The following is a 23,224-nucleotide window of genomic DNA, read 5'->3' on the forward strand; positions in this document are numbered from 1 at the left end:
CATCAAGCCACGGATTTGGATAAGATCCTTGAGGGAAAGTGTGAAGTTCAATCTTTTCTCAGTCCTGCTCCTTTTTGATAACAACAACAAAATTCACACTCTCCTTTGATGAATAACATTTAATAAGGTCACTTTCGATGAGCCTAGTGTATAACTTTATTTTCACAGAGATAGACAAGAGATCAAAGGCAAACCAAGATCAGTGTCTCAAGAGCTCCAGAGGAGAGTTTTCAAAAAGGGAATGCCTATGTCAAAAATCAGAGGTCAAACACGAATATAAATAGAAAGCATCAATTCAATTTGGCCAGAGCCACTGTGTCTAGTTGCACAGGTTGTACCTTGCTCAAGGGTGCTTGGCTGAGGTAACATTGGAGCTAAAATTCAGCCTGTGTTCTGCCTGCTGAGCCGAGGCCCTGGTGTGGAGCAGCATCAACAGGAGAAAGGAGAGCTGTTTATAAAGCACACAAAGGTGTCATCTGATTGCCAAGCTTGAACCCAAGGGGTTGTCCCTGCCTTCGCCCAGTGGGGTTGCCTTTTCTAAACTGCACAAAGCACCAACGGGCTACAGGCCCTGAATTTAGCAACCAGGGAGCCCATGGAGAGGACAGCATTTTGAATTGTGTCAAAGCCCTTTGTCAACTGTATAACACTGCTCAGGTGTAAAGTCAGGCAGATGATTCAGAAGCTGAGAGGGGACAGGAGAAATTACACCGACCACAAACATTTTCTGCCTAATCCACAGCATGTAGAATCCACTTGAGACATTCAGATTCTGCTGAACTCCTCTGTGGGAGGTCATTTTAGTGTGGACTGGCCAAATAGCACAGATGGAAGTGGATGTGATGATTTCTGAGTCCATTCTAGTGGCAAACTCCAGGGGAGATCTAGCCAACGGGGAAGAGCCTCAGACAAAAGCACCTGGGTCAGCCTAACCTGACCTAACCACTGAAACTCTTTGATCTTGCTGCAGCTTGACTTAGATAAAACATCTGGCCCCAGGGGTTCTCCAAACCACATAGGGTAAAACAAGGGGATGGTTTTGTAAAGCTCTGTAGTGGTAGGTGAACTGGCCACTATTTTAAGCTTCAGGATGTACAGAACACAATGCTACTAAACCCACAGAGATGTGTATAGAAATTGCAGGAGTGAAGTGACATTTCCCTGGGAAATTTTCAGCCTGGCTACCATGCCCCAGGGTTGAACACACAGGCAGCCATCCCCCCTATATCAGTGACCCAGAAAGCATGCCAGGAAGTTGACCAGACCAGAAGAGACAATCTGTAGCTGCTGGCCTCTCGCTCACTGCTGTTCACCTTTGGGTGAAACTGGCATTTCAACATGTTCTTATAGCCACATTTGAGGACTTTGAAAAGGCGTTTCTTTAGAACCTTTCTTTGGCTTTGGTCATGTTGATTCTGTTGCAAAAGAGAGTTATATGTGCCATCTCATATGGAATTTCTGAATCCAAATCAGTAGAGGTATTTGTCTGAATGCATTGCTTTGCAGTTTGAGAAGATGAACTTAAAGACAGAGTAATTTATTTTTAGGCCATCACAAGCCATAATTGTTCATTCTGATGCTGAATATACTATAAATCACTGATACCTGATGCGGGCTTCACATCGCCCTTTCACATCTTGTCATGCCACACATTATCTGCCCTTAAAGCAGCACTGGTGACTGTGAGGGCATGGATCTGGGATGGTCATGGATCCGAGACCCATTCCCTTGGCATTGCCCGTTTTCCAAGACTGAGAGTTAGGTGTGGGTCTAGGACGTGAGAACAGTCTAAAACAATAGAAAGCAACAATTCAGGAACTTCATGAAATGTACAGGACTGGAATTGTTCACCAGGGGAATATATGCTCCTACCCACTCCTCAGACAAGCAACCTCCCAGAAGCAAATCCACCCCATCTGCTATTGAATAATATCATCGTGAGCCAGTTGGATAAGCAACAAGTGCCATCTTTCTAAGACCAGACTAATAGCCCTTTGTGTCTGTGTGGCATCCAGACCCAAGTTCATTGAGATGTTGTTACTGATATTTTGATGGAAAATTGTATGTTCCAAACTATGTTAAAACTGACCATTCACTGAGCAGGGAATTTCCTATTCTTCTTTAAATGCTCTGACTTTTTTCTATTTTCTAGTATTCCCCTTCTGAAGCTAGCTCCCAAAGGGCTTTTCTGTGCATCCTCATTTCCATTACAGGGTCAATGCACAAGTTAAATTTTGAATTTCTTCAGAAGCTTCTAGAGAGTGATTTCCTCTTCCATTCCTCTGCTATCTCGGGCAACTATTGGGAGCAAAGAGCTCAAGCTTGGACTATGTTGAGGCACTGTAACATCAGTAAAACATGCTCTGAATGTGATTGCTCCACACGCAGTCATTCACTTAATGTCTTCTGCAGAATTTTTTTCTGTCACTCTATAATCTTAAGCCTTGGGCATCCACCTTCTAAAATCATACTTTCCTCTTTGAAATCTACTCACACAGTGATGATACTCTACAAACTTTCCACCTCTCAGTTCTTCCTCCCAGCTTCCCTCATGCTGAGACTTACACCCTCCCAAAATGATGTTCCGAGATCTTTTGCACCTTAACAAGGCAATGATACAGAACAGTTCTTTTCCTATTCCTGTTTTTGGCTTCTCAGTCTTAATCCCACCCATGCAGATCTGGAAAGTTAGCACCACCTAGTGTCATTTGTGGGCATTTTTCTCAGAGATCTGTCCCCTGAGCAGCATTTGGAGACTGAGCCTGAGCTCCATTGATATTATGACCCTTGAAGGTACCTGACTCAGAAAGACTTGAAAGTTTGTACCTAAATCCAGATCCAGCTACTTCATCACTGTAATTTGCCACTGGAAAATGTTGGGCTATCTACATATCACTGCCGTAAAGGCTCACAACCAAATCTTCAATTCTGTAGGATAGATGAAACCTGTGAAGCTCCAGGGAAAGGGCTTCAATGCCTTCGCATCAAGGGAATGGACTGTAATGGGAGCTATCCAGATCACATGCCTTAGATGGAAGAAAGAAGCATTGTCACCTTAGACAACTCCAACTCTCTGGTCTACTTTTGTGCTCCTAATACCACACCTCATTCTACTACGTATTTATGGCAGACCTAGTCTACTCACAACCTGGCACAAGTCAATAGAGTCTCGTGTCAGTCTGGAGGCTCTAGGTAAAGTAAGTGAATATGACTCCAGAGTAAAATTTTCCCCTGTTTCCAATGAAAGACTTAAAGGGCTATGTGTAAATAGGTCTCTAATCACCCCATATTTCTGTTTGGATATGTTTCTCAAAGTTCCTGTACATAGTTTCTGCATAGAGAATTCAGTGATGCAAATTGAGACTCTATCCTACATACACAAATAAACTCAACTATCAGTGCAGATTGATTGTGTAGAAAGGAGACAGTTTTTGTTTATTTGTTTTTGGTGAGGAAGAATGTCCCTGAGCTAACATCTGTTGCCAATCGTCCTCTTTTTGCATGAGGAAGCTTGTCCCTGAGCTAACACTTCTACCAATCTTCCTCTATTTCTTATACAGGACACCACCACAGCATGGCTTAATGAGTGGTGTGTAGGTCTGCCACCAAGATCAGAACCTGTGAAACCTGGCCAACAAAGAGGAGTGCAAACTTAATCACTACACCACTGGGCCAGCCCCAGAAGGCAGTTTTGCACCAGGATTTACCCACCTCTATTTTAATGAGAAAAGCAAGAGAGAAAGTCTCTGCCTACAATGACTTTCCGTCTGGATATTTGCTCGCCAGCAGGGGTTAAGATGGTTCTGCCACTGCTCTTTGGCTTCCATTACCCCAAGCCATCTGGTTTCCATCACATTTGGAGGTAGCATCTCCTTGTTCAGCATTGTTTATGCCATCACACTGATCCCAGTAGTCAGACCTGACTATAGAGATTGGCTAACAAACCTGGAAGAGCTCATGTTGTAAGACAGAGGTGGAAAGTGGTGGGACAGATGGGACTTTGGTGCTGGGAAACTGTTCATGTCCACTGCTGACTCATGTCTGCTACTCAGTCTTCTCACCACCTTCCTAATCCAACAGTTGCATCTTTGTTAGGACACACCAGAGATCCGGAATGCCCACATCCTGTGGTTCCTGTACCCCTAACACCTCACATTTGATTTCCAATTCAGAGAACAAAAGCTCCTGGCTTTGGGCCAGTTCAAAAACAGATGTGGGTCACAACCGCCAACTACCCAGGAAGCGTCTACCAAGACAGGGCATGAGAACCAGCTTCTTAGAAATTCCCATACTTATGATCCATCAAACATCTAACACATGCTCAAAGAGAGAGATGGGAGACTTTCTCCTGAGTATCTTCCAGGATTTAATGCTTCCTGCTGGGAATTAAAATGCTGGGTTTGCTACTAAGATTTAAGAAGGTGGAGAGTTAAGGGAATTAATGGAAAGTAGGTATTACAACTTTATATGTACTTTAGGAAAATCTGCAAATCTATTCACAGCTTTGACGTAATGCCTTCCTATATCAATGGCCTTGCCCATCTCTAAATCCCACATGATGATCATACACTGGATAAGCTTTCAAAGCCATGAGGAGCAGCGCTTTTCCTTTCTCTGCATGTACGGCAATGGCAATGGTGATTCTGCTGATCAGAGTACCATTACTAGTGTGTGCAAGGCCTTGTAAGGATGTACTTGTACTGCAACTGTCTGTGAGAGATTGTACCTTGGCTTTCCCTGTCTATAGGTTTCTTTTAATGTTTTTGCCCCAATAAAATTGTCCTTACTGTGCACTACCTACTTAGTAAAGCTAAGAAAGATAGGAAGGGCAGGGACAAAGTGCAAATAGAGAAAGAAAGATGTTCGTACCAGAGAACATCCTGTTGTGGACTCAGAGTATTTATCACCTGAATTGATATGAAAATGGTCTCCCCAGAAAATATAAAAGCCAGTATTACAATGTGTGTTGTCTTTTGGTCTCTGAAAGAAAATATGAGATTTCACGGAGTGCAAAATCCTTGAATCCTCCAAAACAAAAAATGCTTAGCTGTGCCTAGAATAATCCAAAGTCCTGACAATTGCTACCGGAGGCTTCCAGCTGCCAGCCCTCTGCAAACTGTAAACTAGGTCATCCGGGGCTCCAATCTCCTCTTTCTGTGCCCTCTCCTTGGACCTCCCCTCCATCACATCCTTCAAATGGTTTCTTCCATCAAAACATGATGAAGAAATTATGTGAAATCAATTCATACTAATTTGTGAGTGATAAAAACAGATGGAGGCTTTGCTTTTCTGAGGTTGAGTGGGAGGGAGGGGCATTGTATTTTAATAGAGATGATGCCATGAGCTAAAGACTAAAGCAACCAGGGCAAAATTTTCAACAGGCCCAAATGAAAGACAGAAATTTGTTCTCCCTTCATTTAAAGGCTCGGTGTGGATCATACAAGGAGAGTCTGGAGTCTTCCAGAGTGGGCACTACTCTTCTCATGTCCAGGAAGAGGCCCAGCTGGAGCACAGAGCCAAAGAGAATATTAACCTGCATGTGGAGACAGGTCTGCAGCAGAGGGCAGAATTGGGGCCAACAGGGAAAAAAAAATAAAAAGGATACCTAGAAAAGATTTCATTTCAATAGTGGGAATAGCTTTATAATAGTTGAAAGCTTGATCAACAGTGAAACAAAAGTCCTTGTCACTGAGTGAGTTCCGGTGGATGACTACACTGGGAAGGTTGGCTACATTGGCTGGAGGTCAGAACTCAATGACCTGAGCTCTGTTTCTTCTTGGAATCATTACAGGATATTCTATGTTGTAGCAATATCGAGATTTCCACCAAAAAGCAACACAGTTATTATTTTGGTATATTCTTTCCCAGTTTTGTTTTCCAATGTTTAGATTATTACATACTATGTATATGTAGTCATACTCCATATACACATTTGGTTTTTTAACATTATATAATAAATTCTCTATGTTATTAGATACTTTCCCTAATCAGTGATTTTAACGAGCAACATTAATTTGTGTCTTAGAACAAACTATAGTTTACTCAATCAGTTCTCTTATGACTGAGAATTTAGGCAGCTTCTACATTTTTCCTGTTACAAAAATTGCTGTGATGAACATATCTGTACTTAAATACTTTTTGTTATTTAAAATTATTGTATATGTATGTGAGGAAACTATATATATAAACTATACATATATTTAATACATACATATAAAATCTGAAACCCCTATTTCCTCAAAAAGAAGCTTCAAAATAGGGCTGTTGGCCAACTTGGATACATAAACCCTTAGGATTGGAGACAAAATTGTCAAATTCTACTTCAAAACTTTTTAACAAATTAATTTAGCCATACATACATATTTAAAATAATGTATTATATAAAATAGTATATTAATTTTGAAATGCTTTTTTCCATACGAATAGTTCATAAATTTTATTCAAATTCTTCACAAGCATCTCAAATCATTGTATTTGTCACCAATAAAGCTGCTTTTTTTAATACTCACACATTTTTCCAGAGCATATCAAACTTACTTGAGTCTAAGTTGTCTGAATTATAGCACATTATGAATCCATATATGAAGCTATCACTAAACATCTTTGAACCGCAATACCTGTTCACAAAACATTAGAACAGTTGTTTTGACATTTATCCTGTAAGGAAATAATCATGATGTCCACAAGAAAACATTTCCTTTAAAAGATTTATTTAAACAAGATTGAATATTTGTAATTTCAAAGACATATTTGCAAGAATAGTTACTAAGTTTTTGTTAAATTACTTAGTCACCTTTTTACTAACCTCATCAGCTGACTTGCGTGAGTATCTATGAACCAGCATTGAATGAGATCATCCCAGGTTAATGTGTCTTCGCTAAACTCTACTTAATTGTGCAAAATAAAATAATTGCGTGAAAGCATTGTAATATTGCTTTTTGTAATTTTTATAAGGAATCCATTTTATGGGGATTCTCTTTTCTCTGACAATGATAAACCTCACTTTATATTCAAACAGGTATAGTATGTTCTTAAAGTCAATTTGCCAAAGTGGAACTATTTGCTCAAACTAGTATAAATATTTTCACCCTGTTGGTATAAACTAATTGGTTTCCAATAAAAATACAACAATTTATATTGTTACCAACATCTTGCCGGCATTGAGAACATCACTTTTTTCTAAAAGAATTGCTTAGATATCTGTACAAAAAAAAATGGTTTCTTAATTCTTTATTTGCATTTTCCTTACCAGAGAGTTAAAACATTTTTCAAAGTTTGTTGATCAATAAGTGAATTTCTGCATTTGCCCTTTGCCCATTAATTTTTTAGGTTTTTAGTGTTTTACTCATTGATTTGTATGATTGTAATCATTCTGTGCCTCTGAGTTTTATAGCATTTAACCACAATATCAGCATTGGTGAAAGATTTTTGAGGTATTCCGATGGCAGAGGTTGGTGATGGCAAAATGCCAAGAAACAGTGAAAAAGAAGAAGAGGGTTTTTGTACTGCTGTATTTCACTGTGACTTCAGTACTCGGTACCACGGAGGTTGAAGTTTATTAAGCCTTTGTTCAAAAACACTCAGCTGTAATCCACTCTGTATGTCTCAGCATTGGGAAGAGTCCTGTGAGTGTCAAGGGAGAGTAATAATACATGAGTTTCTTCATCTTTTCCCCCTATCTCCTCCCTTTAGTGATTTACTCCATATTGTCTAGGGCAGTGGTTTCAGAATATGAACAGGGATCACCAAAGTCATCAATAATAAATAATCCCAACGACACATTTTAATTATATTTATTAAATATGCCCATGGCAACATAAAAGAAAATATCATGGGAGAAATAAAGGGAATGGAACTAACAATGACTGTGAACCTGTGCACTGGGTCACACACTAGTATATGGTGAGTCAAGAAGTGGAACCCACATCTGTCTAATTTACACAATTGCTCCTTTCAAAGAGCTCAATGCCTAGTGCAAAACAAAACAAGTGCGTGGAAAGTGGTTGTTGTGAATTGCATTCCATCTCATTGGAATAGGACATGCTTTCAGAGTCCAAATTTTTTTTAATATTGTCTTTCTGAAGGCCATAACTAGAAACAGATTTACAAGGTGAAACTGTGTCACTGAATCCCCAAATTCTAACAGTTCATGTGTCTTGTTCTGATGAGAAAAGTGCTGACTGAGGGAGTAGAGATGGCAAGAACACCATTTTTAGGTAGCCCTGGACAAATGGCCCCCCGATGTGATGAAGAGTACAGAGTCTTCACAAAGAAAACCCATTTAAACTATGTGTTTTTGAAAGATATTTACTGGGAACTAAGACATATTTCTATTCACTTCAGAGGACCAATCAACATTAATACCATAGATCTGAAAACTTACACATCCTGGGCTCTCTTTCGTTTTTCTCTTGACCCTGCATATTTTGATCCAAGAGCACAGGGATTAATCCCCTCATCCTGGGATTTCCATCACCAGTTGACACACCAAGTCGAATTGCTCTTTTTAAATCTATGAGACCAAAAGCAATGCACATGGTAAGAAAACTATACCTACGCTTCCCCACAGAGTGTCCAAAACAAGTAGGCTTATGGCTTAAAGGATAGAATACGTCAACTCACTCAAAACAAAATCAAAAGGGCACATTTTGATTCCCATTTTCAGGGAATATATACAATTCCCAGAAATAACACTTTTAATGAAATTCTTATTTTTAGTGCAGAAATTGAGCATATTATTCTTGGATTGCTTATTTCCTAAAAGAATAGACTCTTTTAGATAATGTTTCAGCATATAATGATGGGTTTGTAACATTTCTTTCTGTTATAGCAGACTGGAGGCATTCACAATTACAGAAAGTAGAAATATAACCAACTTCCTGCTTCTCACAATAAATCATGAAGAAAAGAATATTCAAAGCCAAAAAACAAAGTTTAAAACATTTTAAGATCTCATATTAATGCTAGTTGCAATAGCAACATGTAACTTTACAGAAGATAGATATTTATGTCATCATCTTATCCTAATGATCCATCTTAGCCTCATTAAGTCATGATGTGCATCTTGACATGATGCAGGATTCAGGACACAACATCACCTACCCAGTGTTCTTACCAAAAATAAATAAATAAACTGAGCTAATCAAACCTCTAGTTCTAATAGGAGACAAGGGAGCAAGAAGAACAAATTAAAGGATTTCACAAAGAAATAGTTAGACAAATCCAGGAGGTGAGACATTCTACAGAACAACAGACCAGGCCCTTCAGTAATAAATGAGATGAAAGGGAGGAAAAGAGAAAAGGTGCAGTGGAAGAAGACTATTACACATTAAAGAAAGTTAAAAGATATAGCAACCAAATTAAATACATAGTCATTAACTGGATTCTTGCTTTAAAAAACCCATCTGTAAAAGACATTGTGGAAAGAATTAGGAAAATTTACTGTGGGCTGGCTACTAAATGATTTCAGGGAATTGCTAATTTTGTCAAGTGGGAATTGGTATTATGGTTATGTAGAAAAATATTTTTTTAAAAAATGTATGCTGAAATGTTTAGGAATGAATAGTCATGATGTTCATAATTTATTGTTAAGTACTTGACCAAAGTAAATGGCAAATGTGGCAAACATGCATGACGGTTAAATCTAAATCTAGGTGATGAGTCCACAGATATTGATTCTATTAATTCCTTTTTTGGAATGTTTCAGAACCTTTCACTAAAATTTTTTCTAAAGTTTTCATTTTTAAATATCCAAGAAGTCTTCAGAATATTTAAACAGTGAAAAAGTAAAATGCAATATGCTGCATGAGAATTAGCATATTTTCTTAAAGACTGCGGCTCTGTTCAGAGAACATATTTCAAAGGACATATTTCTAAGGCGACAATGAAGACTGTTGCTGACTATATTGTGAAGTAAATAAGAAAACCACTAATGGTAATGTTGCACATTTTGTATTATTCTTATTCAAGACACAGGCGTAAGTGAGGTATGTTAAAATCACTGATTTTCAAGATCTGACATGATAATAGTTCAAAACCAAGCCTTCCAGTTGTGGGGAAGGGGAGGTGGTTCCAGACTTCCACAGATGCTCCAATGAACTCCCATTAGTTGATTGTCAAGATCACTTTGCCCTCAGGTGGGTGAGCATCATACAGAAAGTAAGAGATGGTTTTGACAAAAGTCAAAGTATGTCAGAGGGCCCATGAATGAGGGGGCATAACTAGGACTCTATTTTTGGAACTTATGTGGGTGTCACTACTAAACCCTGATCTCTTCTAATTTCTGTCCAGTTGCTAAGTATATTATTTGACCCTTTAGCTCTGCAAGTCATGTTGTTCTTTTTCTCCTCTTTATGATTTTGCCAAAAATTCAAGTTACCATTCCAATTCTCTGTCCCTTAAACAAGTAAACATTATTTTTAATGGAAAGGCTGAAGTATTGCCACAGAAATGTAGTATGGGTACTGAAGGTGATGTAGTCAGTCTCTTGGCCTTCACTGAGCCCTTCCTCTGTCATCAAAGCACAATCATCATGAATCCGGCATCTGACCCCCAGAGCACCACCAAGAAGAAACCAGAGGCGCATGATCATGGTCCTTCATTATAGAGACTCCAAGTAAGTATTTGGGTCAATTTTATCATTGTTACAGAACTGGAGGCTAATGCTCAAAATGGCTTCTGACCACTTATTCATTCATCAGTCAAAGCATATGATATAATTGATGTGCTAATCACTAGCAAACGGGTAGAGAGTGGTGAAGCAATAAGGACAGCCTGGGTTTTACTGCTGCCATTGCAGCTTCAGCATCACAAATAACGTAGATTTCAATAGTTCTCAAAGGATGGTCATTGACCTCTAGGGGCCCCAAGAGGTTTTCAGGGAGTTCATGAAGTCAGAACTCTTTTCATAATGATACCAAAACATTATTTTCCTTTTCCATTGTGTTGACATTTGCAATGATGGTGCAAAAGCAATGGTGGGTAAAGTGCCGGTACCTTACCATGAATCAAGGCAGCTGCATCAATTCTGTGTTAGTAGTCATTGTCTTCTTCACTGCCACATATTCACAGGGGAAAAAAGGTAATTTCACTTAAAAATGCTATTGACTGTATTAGATTGTGAGGGCTGCCATATCAAAATACCACAGACTGAGTGACTTAAAAAACAGAAATTGATTTTCTCATAGTTCTGAGGCTGGAAATCCAAGATCAAGGTGCCCAGATTTGGTTTCTCTTGATGTCTCTCTCCTTGGCTTGTGGATGGCCACCTTCTCACTGGGTCCACACATGATCTTTCCTCTGTGCATGTACATCCCTGGTGTCTCTTATCTGTGTGTGTCCAAATTTCTTCTTAAGCAGACCAGTCAGTTTTGATTAGGATCCCCCCTAGGGTGCCACCATAATCCAATCCAAAAGATCTCTTTTAGCTTAATTATCTCTTTAAAGTCCCTGTCTTCAATACAGTCACATTCTGAGGTGGTGAGGACTTCAGCATAAAAATTTTGAGAGAACACAATTCAGTCCATAATATTGGTGAAACAGTAAAAATATTAATTTTATTAAATCTTAACTCTTAACTATATGTCTTTTCAGTATTCTGTGTGACAAAAGGGGAAGTAAACATAAAGCACTTCTGCTGCATTCCAAATTATGGTAGTTATCTCAAGAAAGGCATTTGTGTGATTGTTTGAGTTGCAGGCTGAACTAGCCACTTTTTCCAGAAGAACACCATTTTTGCTTGAAAGAATGACTCACAGACCAACCTATGGTTGCTCGGACTTGTGTGTTTGGTAGGCATCTTCTTCAAAGAGAATGAACGGAGCCTGTCACATCAAGAAAAACAGCTCATAGCTGTTGCTGATGACAAAAATCTAAGCTTTCAGGCAAAAATTAGACTTTAAGAAAACTTGTATCTGTCACAGTGAGCTGGATGACTCTCCAATGTTTAAATACTTCTCTGATACCAAGATATTGATGGTAATATTAATTACAATGATATAGTATAATGAAATGTGTCAACATGTGGAAGTTGCCTAAATCAGTGAACCAATTATTTCCCCAATGATAAATGAATAATGTTATAAAACCAAGCATGAGTGAAATATCCATGTAAAGTGCAATATAGACCAATAGATTTTTTGGTAATAGAATATGAAAAGTTCATTAACATCCCACATTGCAACTAACCTTTTTGACCTACATACCTGTATACTGCCAGGTTTTTCTCATATATTTCAATAAAATCAACATATTGTCATAGATACAATACATAAACAGACATGAGAATCCAGCTGTCTTCTGATAAGCCAGCTCCTTTCGGACAGATATATGAAGACTATAATCAAACACCCCCAGAATCTCCCTTCCTTGTCTCTATTCTCCCATGTTTTTTAGCTGTTCCTCCCTGTATGTGATTTGAAGTCTCTCTGACAGCCTGATATTCTCCTTTTAATTCACTGCAATTTTTCTGTAACTCTCAAAAACTACATATCAATACCGAGAGCAAGGAGTGGAAATAAATAAAGCAATGTTCACATCCCAAATATTCCAAGCCTGGAAGATACCCCTGTCTAATCTCAATTTCATTTCTGGGCTTGGTATCCCATGAATTTTCTCAAGGTTCACTGAGTCTCCAAGCATGAAGCTTGGTCTCAGCTAAGACTGGACATTACCGTGGTAAACCTAGTCCCCACACATTGTCCCTTTCCTCTATTCCCCCTGAGAATGAGTTTTCCTGACACTGAGAACATGGCCCAGCCTCCTTCCAGGAAGAACTGAAATTCAGGACACACCTGCCCTGTGTCTGCCTTTCCCCCTTCACGCAGAAGACCATCTCATACAGCAGTGAAAATCCATACAGAGAAAGAAAATGCCAGATTTGCCAGGCCACTCTATGGCCACTTCTGGGAAAATCACCCCTCACAGTGGTGCTGAGGGAGTACCTTGAGAAACTTTCAAATAATAAATGCCAGAATAAACCAAAGAAGACTGAGTATTTGCCTAGTGAGCCAAATAATATCACTGAGCTAGGATTGACTTATTTGATTTCTTGTATGTTCCTTCAAAGTTGGGTCCCTTGGCCAAGTTTTGAAACTTCCCTCGACCATTCTAGACTCTTTCATCTGAACACCCAAGGGAGTGAATATATGATCCTCGAGGTGTCTCTCAGCTGTGACATTCTATGATTCCTCTGCAGAGTCACAATTGATCCTTGGTCACCCATGTTGGTGGAAAGAATGTGATTTGAATACTCCAAGTACACAGCATGAAACTCATTTCTGTTTGGTGTTAGAATATATTTCTTGGTGTGAAGGAAATCAAAACAAATTTATCTCCCCAATGACACCTAACTCAGGCTAATGTTAAAAATCAATTTGTTTGCAACTAATGGTGTTGCGCTCCACTAAACCAATGTTAGGTAGTATTGCTTAAAGTGGTGTGGTGCCAGAGAGAGAGCAGGGGACTCAGAATTGGGAAGATGTGAGTTCTGGTCGTGGCTCTGTCACTTCCGAGCTTATCCTCTCTGAACATGAGATACTGCATCCTTAAAATGGATTCAGAAGAGGGGCTGGCCCCGTGGCCGAGTGGTTAAGTTCGCGCGCTCCGCTGCAGGCGGTCCAGTGTTTCGTTGGTTCAAATCCTGGGTGCGGACATAGCGCTGCTCATCAGACCATGCTGAGGCGGCGTCCCACATGCCACAACTAGAAGAACCCACAACGAAGAATACGCAACTATGTACCGGGGGGGGTTTGGGGAGAAAAAGGAAAAAATAAAATCTTTAAAAAAGAAAAATGAATTCAGAAGACACTTTATGAGCATTCACTGAGTCAGGCACCGTGCTGGCACAGGGTATACAGAGATGAACAAGACAAATCCCTTCTCTCAAGGGTCTCTACCTAATGAACAAGAGAGCAAAAGAGTTTTGAGTGCAATGACAGACATGAGCAGTAGAAGCCATGAAAATTCAGGGAAGGGGTGGGCGCCTAACCCAGTCCAGTCTTGAGCCATTGTAGAGGAGGAAGACCATTTGTTTGCCCTCTAGGCTCTTCTGGCTCGTCCAAGAATTAAATTGACATGAGACAGAATAGCAGGAGAAAATCAAAGAAAGTTTATAACATGAATACACGGGAGAAACCCAGGAAAATTGAGTAACTTGCCAGAATGTCCAAAGCCACAACCTTAAATACCATCCTCAGCTAAAGACAAATGAGAGTGTTGCAGGTAATGGTTGGATCTTCAAAGGGAGGAAGACAACTTACATGGAGATGGAAATGCAAATGTTTCTTAAATAAATGTGTGCTGGGCAACCAATAGGCAGAAATTTGATTAAAAAAATGGGCTTGTTAGTGTGTTTATATCACACTTAGTTTAAATTACACTATAGTTATCTTATGGTATTAGTTCCTTCCTGAAACAGTACTTCTATCTTAAATTCTTTTAGGCAATTAAAGGGAAGGTCTGTTTCTTTCAGAGTCTTCTGTTCCTAAAAATAATCAAGCCAAATACATACATTTTGGGGTGGCCAGTCCTCTTCCCCTACAGTCCCAACTTTGACATTTTTAAGAAGGTTCACAGTCCAGAATCTAAGTTGGTAGATTTTCCATGTCACTGAACAGGTCTCTTAGTGCTGATAATAGATGACTTCAGCTAAATTCACTTCAAAAAGCAGTGATGCAGGTGGGCTCGAAAAGCTAAGCCTATGTTGTATAAGCAAGCAATCAGGTATTTAATAAAAAGCATTTCTATGGAAACAAAAAGAAAAACAAAGTTAATGGTTGGAGCAAATTATAAACCAGTTTCTGAGTCCAGGGGACAGTCAGTCAAGAAGATTTCTAGATGTCAGTGTTGAAGCATCTTTTGCAGTTTGAAATGTCTCTGATAGTGTCATTGGGTGTTCAGGCATCCTTTTGAGTGGCTTACACAGTAACAGGCATGAGTCTCTCTGAAGTTTACATCAAGTCATCCAACTTGAGTCTGTAGAGCTTCAGGAACAAGGGTATTTTCAGTTCTCAATAATTCCAATTGAAAATGATGGGAAAAAATTGAAAACATTAGTTTGGAGATTTTTAGTCAGATATTTCAGGAGACTAGAAGAATTCAGGATCTACTGCAGCATGCACATATGAAACAAAACCTCAAGGACAATTTATAGAACTAGAATCTAATATTCACAAAGTGTATTATAGTTTCTACTGAAACATAACTTTTCACTTTAAAATCACCTTCATTTTTAACTAAGATAACCAAATTAAGAGTAATTGGTTTGTAAAATGTCTAGTTTCAATCAACTTGGCCGAATTAGTTACATAAGGACAGCAAGAATAGCAATTGATTATCTAGGCTCTTTTAAATCTGCTTTGCTGGAACTTTTCATAAGGAATCTCAGGTTGAACTGTATAGGCCTCTCAAGGCCAGGACAGCAAAGCCAAGGACATATCATAAGACTTGATGCAATACCTTAGATTTGGGTGAATTCCTCTCTTCTCTCAAGTTTCCCCAAAGTATCCTGAGGGGTTTTTTTATATCTACCAGGACAGTGACCTTCTTTACTCACCTGGTAAGGTTGTTGGAAACCCTGTGGCTTTATTTCACCAAGTGGCTTTCCAAGTGGCTTGATTTCACAAAGTCAACCTTTATTCCTCAAAAGCTGTCTGGTTATACCTGAGTCTGTGTATGTTTCTCTCAAATATGACATTCCAGTCAAAGCTTTTGGGAATATAACCAATGTTTACAATTGTGTCCTGTTATAAGGAGAACAGGTCCTTATTGAACTTATGCAAATAACTGTATCGTCATAAAAATAGAAATATTTATTCACTAGGAGTTTCCAAATTCTGGAGAGATCAGGTAGAGAGAAAAAGATAAATGTTTCAATTCTGCTTACAAAATAATAATTTACCAAATTGCTATAAGTCATAGTTAGCTTAAGAGAAAAGAGAAAAAGTTTTCCTTAAATCTGAAAAAACAGAACATTTAAAAAATTAGCAATATTTTAAATGAAAAGTCATAAAAAATATAATCATCCTCATCAGTTCATTTAGTCTCAGGTAATCATCTCTTGATCTTGATCTTCTGTTAGCAGTGTCATGAAGTCATTAGTTTCTATGTTAGAGTTCTGTAATTTCAGACTCAGTTTAGTTTTGTTATCTGAAAGTTGATCAGAAACCTGTATTCTAGAGTAAGCATCAGAGTCCATTCCACATATCTTTTTGAAGATGAAACATTCACAAAAGCCTCAGAGTAAAACAATAAATATCAGTAAACAACAAAAGTCTTAAAAATGGCAATCAACAAAGATATTTGGTTATGTCTGTGACATACAACACTTTAATATAATAAGTAGAAATATGACTGATAACCAGAACAGATCAGCATTTTAAGAATCTTATATAATTTTTTAAAGATGCACATCAATAACATTTACCCACACAATATCATAGGTCCCTATGAAACATTGCCTAGTTATCCACTTAACCAAAGTGATAACAGAAGATGTTAATGGCAAACGTAGGGAAAAGGCCTTGAGAGACCTCAGCCTTTTTGAAGAGAGGAAATTATTTTGACTAAACATAGATTTTTTTCTCTTTTATGTAGATTTACTCAAAGGTGAAGAAAAACCATTTATAATCTCTTTACCAAGAGCAGACTAAAAGTTTAAGTAAATTATCCTTTTAAGAGAGGGAAAAAAACAAACTCTAATTTTGCATCAGCTTACTTTTGATATTTATTTTTCTTTACAGACTTTTTAAAGCTTCTTAACAAACAAAAATATCTCTATATTTTTATCCCCTTTTTTATTGAAAACATACATCTTACTTTTGTTGAATGCTAAGATGTTTTCATTATTAAATTTTAGTGAGAACTGAGAAGTAAGCAATTATGAACGTTTTTTACATTAGAGTTCTGTGGCTTGGCAAATTTATAAACACTTTTTATAATATCTAGAGACATGCTACTGCATAGTACAATCTTCAATAAATACAAGACGTTTTAGTTTTTCTGTAATAAGAAGCCAAAAGTAGGTAAACCTGTCTTTAATAATTAATGTCTAATATTTTATCTCATTTAGAGATGATCTAGATATTCATTGAATTTTTATCACTTAATTTAACTGAGCAAAACTTCAGACTTTCAAGTTACCAAGGAGAATTTGGAAGTTATTTTAAGTACACATCCATAAACTATAATTATTGCTAAAAGTTTACCTATAAACTTTTATCTCACTTACATCTATATCATTGCTACCAACAATATGTTTAAATTACCCATTAAAACTTTATGAGACATTAGACAAAATCAGTTATTTAAAGCTATCATTTTGCTGAGAAATTTGTGGCAGGGATAATATCAGCTTATGAGTAGTAAACCCATGCTGCATGTCTGCATCATAGCCAAATATTGACAACTCTGAGGACATGCCTATCTCAATCAAACCAACAAATATAAGCAAGCTTTCATTTACCAAAGATTATTTAATATCATCTTAACATGAAAGATATTTGAGTTATTTTCTAATACATTTAGAAATAACTTATATAAATGCTTACTTTAAGCCAATTAAACAGAGCTCTTAATTTTGGCCATACCATCTGGAGGTAAAATATCACACATATATAACATACATATAGACATATTTACACAAAGACTCCACAACTATTTTTTAAAACTTCAGGACAATGTACTGCACCTTTAAAAGTCTGCACAAAGCATTTAATAGAGGCCCTCTTTCTACATGTACAATTTAATTATACACCAATTTACTTTGGGGTGTGGGGGAGGTTTATTATCTTTTTTCTTATCACCTGATAGTAACCTCTAGTTTTTATCTCATACAGAGTGGGCTCAGACAACCCTATCAATGTCCTTTAGCATATTTAATTAACATTGTCTGAAGGGCAGATTTATATGCTGTCTTACAATCAAGCAGGGGAAACATTCCCCATGAGACACAATGTCTATCCCCACAATACCATTTCTAATACAATCATGCAAAAGAGATGCAATCACTTCACATAAAGCCCATCAGTGTATCAATTTTCCTGCAAAATTCCATCTGAATTCATAAGAATAACTCTTATACCTCTAATCATAGCTTTCATTAGGAATTTATCAATAGGTCTTGGTCTTATAATTTTGGATAGAGGAAGCATTCCACAGCCAGGCATAACGTGCATTTCCAAAGCACACTCGAAAAGTTGATATAATCTCTTCATATAATATTAGCTCAAACATTACAACACTTACAATCTTATCAAGACTTTTACTTTTTTTCAATTTTATTGTAGCCTGAGTCAGGTTCTTAAGGCTAGTCATTTTTTTTTTGTATTTCCTTTTTAATTTTGTCTTTTCATAATTACCAATAAAACAAATGTGATGAGAGCTCTCTAAAAATTTTTTTTCAATTTAGAAGTTTTTCCAATTAATGATCCATCATCTCATCAAATTGATGAGTAGGATCTTAATAATTACTCAAACCAATAAGTCTTTATGGATTAGCCATGGGCACGAAAGCCATCCCCAAAAGAAGTGCAAAAGTTCACTCCCAAAGATGGTCTAAGAAAGTAAAGAACTTCATTGCACAGGCAGTTTGTACCAGCATTAACAAGCAACAAAGAGTGAGACAACAAAGGCCCCTAATGAAAGCAATGGAGACTCCTTAAAACAAACTCCCCTGAGAGCTGACACAGCTAGATGAAGAGAGTAGTCCATCTCAGAACCGCAGTCTACTCAACTGGCCACCAAGATACACACTGGTATTTGCATCCTCCATAAGGTGGAGACCGGAAGGTCACAAAGCAAGCTCTCAAGACATAGAACAAAACAAAAGAAAAACCCTCACCTTATATGAACATTAACAGCTTTAGCTAAACTTTGGATCTCTTGGAACCAGACTAATACTTAGAAGTGAGGTGCCATGGGGTTGGGGATTGTGTGTTGTTTTATAGAGCACCTAGTTGCACAGAAATTTCCTTGATGTTGATGGGGGACCTGTGTCATCTACCCCATTCTGTGACCAACTTATCTGATCATGGGAGTCTCCTTGAGGTGGCGAGTGCCCTAATAGCTCTTAAGTGCTTGACTGGGGGCCACCAAGTTTGTGCCCTCTTTGTCTTCCGAGATGCTCTTAGCAACAGTTTCCTCTTCATGCACATATTCCCAGACAACAGGCTTATAGAGGTGCCTGCATCTTGCCCTGTGGTTTTTTGTTTTTATGACAAAAGGAACAAATGACAGAGTGGCCATCTCTTGGAGGAGAAGGATCCATAAACCAATGAGTATTCAAGCCAAATTTCCCAGAGTCACTGAGTCCAAGAAGCTAGCATCACCAATATTTTCTCCCGCTAACCTGAATTTAGAAAAGGGAAAAACCTCAACACTCTTGCTTCCATTGGATGCTGCAGGCAGAGATCTGGGAGACAGATGGAATGAGAACTCTTACCTCTTGCCAGCTCTTGTCAGGGATCCAGGATCTCTTAGTTGCAGTAGTCCAGGAGCAAGCAGTGTCCAGCCAGTGAAGTTTTATTCCACCTTCATCACCAAACTGGAGAGGAGGAAGACAATTCCTCTCTCCTCTAGATACTTCGGGCTGGTCCAAAAATTAAATCGACATGAGACAGAAGAACAGGAAAAAATAAAACAAAATATAATAACATGTATACATGGGAGAAACCCAGGAAAGCCAAAGCTGCCACCTTAAATACCATGTTCGGCTAAAGAAAAGGAGGGTGTTGTGGTAGTGGTTTGGGTCTTCAAAAGGGAGGAAGACAATTTACATGGAGATGCAAATGCAAGTGTTTGTTAAACAAGTGTTTGCAGAGCCACCTGTAGGCAAAACTTTGATAAAAATGGGCTTGTTGGTACCTTCCTATCACACTGACTTTACATTATACTATAGTTATCTTATGGTATCAGTTCCTTCCTGGGACAGGCCTTCTATCTTAAATTCTTTCAGGCAGTTAGGGGAAAGGTCAAAGTTTTTTCAGAGTCTTTTGTTCTTAAAAATAATCAAGCCAAAGAGACAGATTTTGGGGTGGCCAATTCTGATCCCTCACACCACCATTAAGGACTTCCCAGGGAAGTCAACAGATAAGCTAAGACCAGAAAATGAACAGGATCTAAGGAGGTTGGTTAAGAACCAAATTGGAGAATAGAAGAAGGAAAGGGCATCTCAGGCAAAACAATCACACAGCATAGGCAAAGAGGTTTGAAAGAACATGGAGCCTTCTGAAAGCAAGTCGTTGAATGCAGCTGAGTAAGGGAGCAAGTGGAAAAGTACAAGATGTAGGCCCAGGAGGTAAGCAAAAAACCATGTTTTGTACCATTTTATCTTGAAGACAAGGGGAGCCACCAGAAATTTTAAGCATATAATTTCATACTTGGGGTCCCCCCCATGGTTAGCATCAGTATGAATCATCTATTTCTGCTATGATTACAATCTATAAAAAACAACCCCAAAATTTCAGTTGCTTACAACATCAAATGTATGTTGTTTTTGCTCATTGGTCTGCAAGCCAGCAGAACTTGGCTTCAAGAGTGCTCATGGAAATCCATGATGGGATGCTTCTTAGAGCCTTAGCTTAGAACTGGCACACTGTGACTTCCAACCACATTCTCTGGATCAAAGAATGGCCAAGGCCCAAAGTCAATGGAGTGGGATTTGTACTCTCCCTGTAGTAGGATGCCCTGTAAAGTCAGGTGACAAAGTACATGAAGGTGTACTTCTGTTGCAGAGAGAGAGTGAAAATTGGGACCCATAACTTCTGTATTTTCATCTGGATGCATCATCCTCAAATTCTCTGCCACAGCCACAGGATTATAAAATTCACTGGCCCAGACCCACAGGTTTCATAGTTTAAGTTTTGGTATTACTCAAGATTTTAATTGCCTTTCATTCCCAACTTTGTGTTGCCTATAACTTGTTCTATTCAAACCACTTTCTGAGGGTTGCTTGGGAACATCTGTACACCAGCGCCAGGAGGGAGTCAATGAGTCTCACAGGGATTAATCAGAAGCTTAATTTATTATTCAACACAGTAACCACCCACCTTTTGCCATTTCAGAGACCAGCACATAAAACCAGCTATACTCAAGAGTGCAAATTACAATTCTTCTTTCTCACCTGGCCCTCCCCACGAGGCCCACATTGTCCTTCTTTCTGCCCTAAGCCATCCTCTATTACATTGTTTGTTACCAAGAACATAGCATTTCTTCTTTTCCTCTTCTCCTTTGTTTTTTGGGTTTTTAACTAGCAAATGAGTGTTAGACTCTGTATATGCAGATGAAGTTGCTTTGAGTTTATGGGACAGGCATGCAGGGTCTAATGTAAGGTGGGAAGGAATTGTCACAATGATTGTAAGTGGAATTGTGATAAAAATGTTATCCATTAATCCATGGATTTAGGTAAGATCCACCACGGGAAGTGTGGAGTCAATCTTTTTTCAATCGTGCTCCCTTTTGATAACAACAACAGCAAAATTCACACTCTCCTTATTAAATTAACATTTAGTAAGATCACTCTCAGTAAGCCTAGCATACGACTTTATTTTCACAGTGATAGACACAGAGATCAAAGGCGAACCAAGACAGGTTTCTTAAGAGCACCAGAGGACAGTTTTCAAAATGAGAATGCCTATGTCAAAGCTCAGAGGTCAAACAAGAATATAAGTAAAAAGCATCAATAGAATTTGTCAGGAGCCACTGTCTCTAGTTGCACAGATTGTGCCTTGCACATGGGTGCTCAGCCAAGAGGACAGTGGGGCTAAAATTCCTCCCATTTTCTGCCTGCCGAGCCAAGGCCCTGGTGCAGAGCAGCATCAACTGGATAAAGGAGAATGTTTATAAGGCACACAAAGGTGCCATCTCATTGCCAAGCTTGAACTCTCAGGGCTGCCTCTGCACTCACACAGCAGGGCTTATCTTTTGTAAACCACACAAAGCACCATATGGGCTGCAGGCCATGAATTTAGCAACCAGAGAGTCCATGGAGAGGAGAACATTTTCAATTTATGTGAAAGCCCTTTGTAAACTGTATAACCCTGCTCAGGTGTAAAGTGGGGTAGGCAGAGGTGATTCTGAAGATGAGTAGGTAACAGGAGATATTACACTAACTACAAACATTTTCCACCTAATATAGAGGACATAGAATTCACTTGAGACATTCAGATATATGACGAATTCCTCTGTGGGAAGCCATGTGAGAGTAGACTGGCAAGAAAGCACAGATGGGAGTGGGCAGGATGATTTCTGAAAGTCCATTCTAGTGGCAAAATGCAGGGCAGATCTAGCCAGCTGGTAGAGCTTCAGACAGAAGCACCTGGGTGAGGCTGCCAGCACCTAACCGCCAAAACCCTTTGATCTTGCTTGACTTGGAGAAAGCATCAAGCCCCAGGAGTTCTCAAAGGCCACATAGGGAGAAACCAAGGGGTGGTTTTTGTAAAACTCAGTAACACTGTGAGGAGTGGGATACCACAGTGATACAAAACCCACAGAGACCTGTACAAAAACCGTCTAGGTAAAGTGTCATTTCCCAGGGAAATCCTCAGCCTGCCTACTGTACCCCCAGTGATGAACACAACAGGTAGCCACCCCTCCTTTTTCAGTGACCCTGAAAGGATGCCAGGAAGTTGACCAGACCAGAAGAGGTGATCCCTAGCTGCTGGCCTCTCACTCACTGCTATTCATCCTTGGGTTAAACTGGCCTTTCCTCATGCTCTTGTAGCCACATTTGGGGACTACAAAAGATATTTCTTTAAACAGCATTCTTTGGGTTGATTCTGTTGCAAAGAGAGTTATCGGAGCCATTCCATATCGAATTTCTGAATTCAAATCTCTACAGACATTTGTCTAAATGCTTCACTTTGCAGTTTGGGAAGATGAACTTAAAGACAGATTGATTGGTTTTTAGGCCTTCATCAGCCATAATTGTTCGTTCTAATGCTGACTCTACTGTATGTCAGTGATACCTGATCAGTACTTCACATCACCCTGTCACTTCTTGTTATCCACACGTTATCTGCCCTTAAAGCAGCACTGGTGACTGTCAGGGCCTTGACTCTGGAATAGCCATGGATCCAAGACCCATCCTCTTGGCGATGCCAGTTTCCAAGACTGAGAGTTAGCTGTGGGTATAGGAAAAGAGAACAATCTAAAACAATAGAAAACAACAATCCAGAGAACTTTGTGAAGTGTACTGGACTGGAAATATTCACCATAGGAATATGTGCTC

General features: G+C 38.8%; 1 long non-coding RNA gene and 1 gene segment (V, D, J or C); one reads left to right on the forward strand and one right to left on the reverse strand.

Annotated features, from left to right (window-relative positions):
• The window catches only part of LOC103543748 (T cell receptor alpha chain MC.7.G5-like), a 440,107-nt gene that overhangs the window by 275,893 nt on the left and 140,990 nt on the right, over positions 1 to 23,224 (forward strand).
• LOC103560889 (uncharacterized) lies at positions 6,694 to 15,142 on the reverse strand. Its single transcript, XR_011530190.1, has 3 exons — positions 14,510 to 15,142; positions 8,384 to 8,512; positions 6,694 to 7,623 (listed from the first exon to the last, which is right to left on the reverse strand). It is a non-coding gene; the product is annotated as an uncharacterized lncRNA (long non-coding RNA).

This window comes from Equus przewalskii, chromosome 1 (genome assembly GCF_037783145.1).
Source record: "Equus przewalskii isolate Varuska chromosome 1, EquPr2, whole genome shotgun sequence".
In the NCBI taxonomy this organism is placed as follows: Eukaryota; Metazoa; Chordata; class Mammalia; order Perissodactyla; family Equidae; genus Equus; species Equus przewalskii.